The 6407-nt window shown below is 40.3% G+C and overlaps 1 non-coding gene across 1 annotated transcript; it reads right to left on the reverse strand.

Annotated features, from left to right (window-relative positions):
• Positions 1-1463: 1463 nt before the first annotated feature.
• On the reverse strand, positions 1464-1535 carry TRNAP-CGG (transfer RNA proline (anticodon CGG)). Its single transcript has one exon. It is a non-coding gene; the product is annotated as a tRNA-Pro (tRNA).
• Between the last annotated feature and the right edge of the window lie 4872 nt (positions 1536-6407).

Raw genomic sequence — 6407 nt, forward strand, 5'->3', positions numbered from 1 at the left:
CACCCACTTCAAGACCCCGGGCCAACGCTGGAGCGGGACCGAATGACCCAGCAACAGGAACGAAAACAGCCAGATCGTAAGCTGCCTACCAGTCACGCTCTATGTTGATGATGCACTTAACACCTTCTCAATATCCCCAGTGTAATTTCATTCATCCATATGATACTTATTCAACCATGTGATACTTATTAATCCATAGTAGAATATAACCAGGTGCTAAGCATTGTAGAAATTGTCTTTGAAAATGAGAGGAGTCACTCCTCTCCTTTTGAGACGCTTCATTAGGCGTCAGACACAATAACAAGTGGAAATTAACTTTGGAGAGATAATGTTTAAACTTCCAGCTTCAGTGAAGAAAAATATAAGAAATATCGAGAACATTCGTGCCAGAATCATAGATCTAATCCTCCAGGATTGGAGTATTGGGGCCGCATAATCCTGGATTGGTCTTACATATGTGGTTCACAAGGATCTGAAAGAGTCATTACACAGGTTCCTGAAGGCTGTTCTGATGTTAGCCAGCTTCGCATATACCGCATATGTAATTATTTTTATGTAGAGGAGACAGTTTGCTTTGATATCAACTTCTAGATCATTCTCTCTGTCCGTTTCATGAAATAATTCATCTCACATTCTCTATCCTGTGTCAGGCCTCCTGTTTCCACCGCCTAGTTTCATTACCTTACATTTACTCGGGTTGAACTTTAGTAGCTATTTATTGGACCATTCATTCATTCAGTCTGTCTATACCCTCTGGGTATAGACAGACTGAATGAATGGTCCATTTACATATATAAGGAACAGAATAGGACCAAGGACTGAACCCTACGGGACTCCACTGGTGATTCCTTGCCAATCTGATATCTCACCCCCTCACAGTGACTCGATGTCTTCTGTTGCTTAGGTATTAACTTATCCAATGGAGTGCGTTCCCTTTCACTCCTGCCTGCATCTCCAGCTTTTTCAATGGCCTCTTGTGTGGTACTGTGTCAAAGGCTTTCTGGCAATCCAAAAATATGCAGTCTGCCCCCTCTCTATTTCTTACCTGATTCTTGTGGCCTGATCGTAGATTTAAATTAATTATGTGAGGCATGACTTGGCATCCCAGAACCAATGTTGATGTTGTGTCGCAAAGTTATTTCGCTCCAGATGTTCCACTAGCTTTTTTCGAACAATCGTCTGCATCAGCTTGCATGGTATGCAGGTTAGGAACACTGTAGTTCAGTGCCTCCTGTCTATCCCCTGTCTTGTATATCGGGATTACATTTGCCGTCTTCCAAATTTTTGGCAATTCTGTGTGCCACTTCTCTAACTCTTGGGAACCTATTTCTTGTTTTTTGAACAGACACATTATGTGAAAAGAAATGAGCCAACCTATTTCTGTCCCTCCCGTTAATCGAACCTGAGATCGTCAACTGCGAGTTGAGAACACAGTCACAGTACTATCGAGACAAAATGTAATCAGGCCTGTCCGGGATTTGAACCCGGGACCTCTCGCACCCGAAGCGAGAATCATACCGCTAGACCAACAGGCCGATATATATATCTATACATATTTATATATATATATACATATATATATATATATATATATATATATATATATATATATATATATATATTTATATATATATATATATATATATATATATATATATATATATATATATATATATATATATATATATATATATATATATATATGTGTGTCGTACCTTGTAGCCAGAACGCGCTTCTCGGCCTACTATGCAAGGCCCGATTTGCCTAATAGGCCGAGTGATTTTCTTTACTTTCAATAATTTTTTTCCAAGTAGTTTATTTGAATTGTTATTATTATTTTATATTTCGACCCAAATTTACTGACTTAGTTCTTAGAATGAGAACAGGAGTATATGTGAAACTGATTGGCTATTGGGCCATACGAGGAAGCGCTTCTATTTTGATCTAGCCAAATATAACAATACGCATGTCTTGCCTGTGCTTGAAACAGTCCTGAGTCCCACGTCTATTATGTAACCCTGTTATGTAATCTCTTATTATGTAATCTGCTTCATAAATCAACAACTTGTTTTCCAAACTAATATTTATCCAGTTTTTTTTTTCTTAATATAAACTTAACCAATTTGTTTCCGATGTTTCGTGTACTATTTTGTGCTATCAATTCGATATATATGTCGGTGTTTTGTTTTGTGTAGAGAATTATGTTGTAATTTCATGTTCTACTTTTGGTTAAAAATTATGTTGTATTTTATTGTTTTTCTTCAGTTCATGCTGTATTTTGTGTTGAGTATTTTGTCTCGATATGATATTTTTCGAACGCATTTTGCTACAACTTGTAGCACAGGTTGTAGCAAAATCCAGTTATGATCGTATGAGAAGCGGAATTGTTTATTGACAATCCCACGACTTTAGAGTCTATTATCTTAGAAAACCGAGACACTGACATAGGTGAGGTATTACCCACCTGTTGACTCATACTGTTGTGCAGAGGCGAGGCCGAGTATTGACCACACGACAGCCGGTGCACTTTCCATCATTCAGCACATATGTTATTTGGACATAAAAGAGTGAGTGGAATTCACAATGTGGCTCTGTGTTCGACACATCTCTGTAAGTGATCGAAACTCAATTGGACTGATACGTGCCCTTGTCAACTAGATAAACCAAGACAGTGGCAAGTTCTAGTTGTCACTCTCCAAGATTTATTTATGTTTGTTCCTGAATGTGCCATGAAGCACCCCCTCCTCCTAAGGTTTCCCAACGTCAAGAAACTGATGTACTAAAGTGCCCTTATCCTAACCTACCTGAGGACCGAAAACAGAAAACGAAACAGTATGTCAATTTCGCGATTCTACGTTTCTAGTCGTATATAGCTTAGCCTGTCGTCAGGTGAGATAACAGCTCACTAGATTTGCACTCGAGAAATGCAGATTCCTGACAATGTATTTAATTTTAACATAAACCCTTAGTGGTTTACTGTATGACAGTAAATAGTATGACAGGTTTCTCGGCTCAGCCGTAGAGTCAAACCACAAAACAGAGACAAAGAGAATAAAACAAATCTTTACTGATTATGTAAACTGCCAGACACATTGTTTATGGTATGGTCATTGAAGACATCTGCTTTATTCGTAAGCCAACTTTAAATCCATTATTAATGTTATGAAATTCAGTTTGCCTTAATCTCTAATAATCTGGATTATAATCCGTAATGTTAATAGCGTTACCTTTGTAACACCGCGGCGCACGTTATTCAACGTACTGATATGCTCAGTTATCCGATAATCGCTTGCATATAAACCAAATTAATGAAAATAGATAGATTTGATGGAGGAAGTGTGTCACTGAGCAGGAGTGAGGCAAAAAGTATTTGAATTCTGCTTTTCGAGATGCTAGTACAACGGATCGATCCCCCAACCCCAAGAATGCCTCTAATGCCTTGAATGAGTATAATAACTACTGCATCCCGTCCTCCTAACAGAGCGTCGCATTTTGACCTAAGGCTAAAAATTGTCGCTCTAGAAAAAGGTAGCGCATCGCGAAATTGACATACTGTCCCGTTTTCTGTTTTGGGTCATCAGGTAGGTTAGGATAAGGGCACTTTAGTACGACAGTTTCCTGACGTTGGGAAACATGAGGAGGACGGGCTGCTCAGTAACACAATACACACCGCAGTGCTCAGGCAACTCTCCCTCATGGTAAACTACGGTGTTGTTGACTAAATACCCTGCGTTGATGCCCTCTCCGCCTGGCCGCTGACCCGACGCATTTGAGATTATGATATCGCAGAGCTTCCTCTGGAGGGAGATAATGTATCAGGTTGTGTCACTGTAGATACGGGACCCTTGTGTCATTTTGAATCATCCACTTTAAATATAGAAACCTGCTACATATTGTATTAAACCACGTTAAACATTGTTTCATAAATCCATCACATTTAATTATTCTTATTAACAGTTTATAATGCTCTAATAATGCTGCAGACTGTCCATCCAAGTAACTATGATGCTCAATTGCGAGCATGCTCCACTAAAGATCGAGACTGATCTTTCAAGCAGCTAAGGACTTGAAGACTTAACAAATTACCCAGAGTGACGTTCTTAAGAAGCTGCGGTATTCACATAAACCAGAACTGTCCCATAGTATCTTGAAACGAATGATGAAGTTTCCAATGCAAAATGAGCTATAGTTCGGCTTTACTAGTAAATGAGAAAATAAGTATTAAGCTCTAAAACTGCAAGATAAATGATTAAAACCAAACAGAGGGTTTTGTGAAAGAAACGTATTTTTAAATTAATATTTAAAGTAATTATTAAACACTAAGAAGATAAGCATCGAATGTTTTATTAGGTTTATGCATGAGACGGCTTGTCTCTTATCTCTCCAACGCCTCAACGGCTGTTCCGTCTTACATGCAAATTATTATCTTGCTTCCATTTACCGTCTGAATGCTATGATAATATTTCTGAGCAGTTAGTCAATATCCGAAGAAAATTTCAGTAATAAGAAACAGATTGTCAAACCCTTTAGAAATCTTCCCCTTTAAACGAAATAACATGAGCCTAATCACACTCCATATTATATGGAGAGTGTGATTAGATTTTATCACACTCTTATGATAAAACTATTACTACAATTATTATTACGATCTTCTGAACGTTTTAGAGGTAAGAGAAGTCAAAGACTATCACATGAAGGCAGAATAAAAACAAAACACTCTTGGTTTCTTTACTGTATTCTTAACAAGTATTCTTATTTAATACTAGCTTTACCCGGCCACGCGTTGCTGTGGCTCAGCAACGCATATGAGTGGCCGAGACACAGCAACCTTCCCCTGTCCCCCAGTCCTCCCCACCATTCCCCCTCTTTCCCCGTCCCCTCGTCCTGCCAACCTTTCCCCACTCCTTCGTCCCCTCGTCCTCCCAACCATTCCCCATTCACCCATCCCCCTCGTCCTCCCAACCATTCCCCATTCCCCCATCCCCCTCGTCCTCCCAACCATTCCCCATTCCCCCATCCCCCTCGTCCTCCCAACCATTCCCCATTCCCCCATCCACCTCGTCCTCCCAACCATTCCCCATTCCCCCATCCACCTCGTCCTCCCAACCATTCCCCATTCCCCCATCCCCCTCGTCCTCCCAACCATTCCCCATTCCCCCATCCACCTCGTCCTCCCAACCATTCTCCCTTCCCCCGTCCTCCTTTCCTTCCCACCATCCCCCACTCCACCGTCCCCTTGTCCTTACAACCATTCACCACCCCACCATCCCCTCCTCCTCCCCACCATTTCCCACTTCCCCGTCCCCTTGTACTCCCTACCATCTCCCACTTCCCCGTCCCCTTGTACTCCCTACCATTCTCCCCCTCCCCTGTCCTCTCTTCCTCCCTACAATCCCCCACCTCCCCCCCAGTCCCCTTGTTCAACCCACAAATCTCCATTCCCCTGTCCCCTCGTCGCCACCATCCCCATCTCCCCCATCTTCTCGTCCTCCCCACCATTACCCCTTCCCCTGTTCCCACGTCCTCACTACCGTCCACCACTTCTGTCCCCTCGTCCTTCCCACCATTCCCCACTCCCTCGTCCGATGCTTTCCCAAATGATCTGATGTTCCCATCAGAAAATTGGGAGCATCAAATGATCTGATGTTCCCATCATTGAGAAATACGAATAATTAAAAAAAAACGAAATTAAAAAAATAACAAAAATAAAAAATAAACCATTCTCATGAAATGAACGATATGGTAAACAACACAGCTCAATTCCAAGGCAATGTCACACAAAATAATTAAATACAAATGAAAATATATCGAAATCTAGGAAAATTCAGTTTATTAGTGCAATCGGACACATTGAAATGAAATCATAACATGTTTAGTATAGTGTGTGTTGCTCTTAAGTGCAACAGATGGCAATGTTTAAAAAAATGGTTTTATCTGTCACAGTTGTGCCATCTTTTCTTATACTCAGGAAATGAACGATATAGTAAACAACACAGCTCAGTTCCAACGGAATGACACACAAAATAATTAAATCAAAATGAAAATAGATCGAAATTTATGGAAGTTCAATTTTTCAATGCACTCGGAAACATTGATATGGAACTGTAACATATTTAGAATAGTGTGTGCTGCTCATACATGCAACAGATGGCGCTGTTTTTCAAAAAATACATATTTTTACCAGTCACAGGTGTGGCATCTATATAGTAGGTATATAAAAACACGCGCATATTCGAATGAAACGTTGTGTCCGAATTTCAAAGTAATCGGTGAAGAATTTTGGGATATAACTGTGTGAATTGCTCTTACTTCTAACAGATGGCGCTGTTCTTTAAAAAATAGCATGTTTTTTCCTTTCACAGATGAGGCATGTATATAGTATGTATATAAAAACAGGCGCCTACTCG

Source organism: Procambarus clarkii, chromosome 25 (genome assembly GCF_040958095.1).
Source record: "Procambarus clarkii isolate CNS0578487 chromosome 25, FALCON_Pclarkii_2.0, whole genome shotgun sequence".
NCBI lineage: Eukaryota > Metazoa > Arthropoda > Malacostraca > Decapoda > Cambaridae > Procambarus > Procambarus clarkii.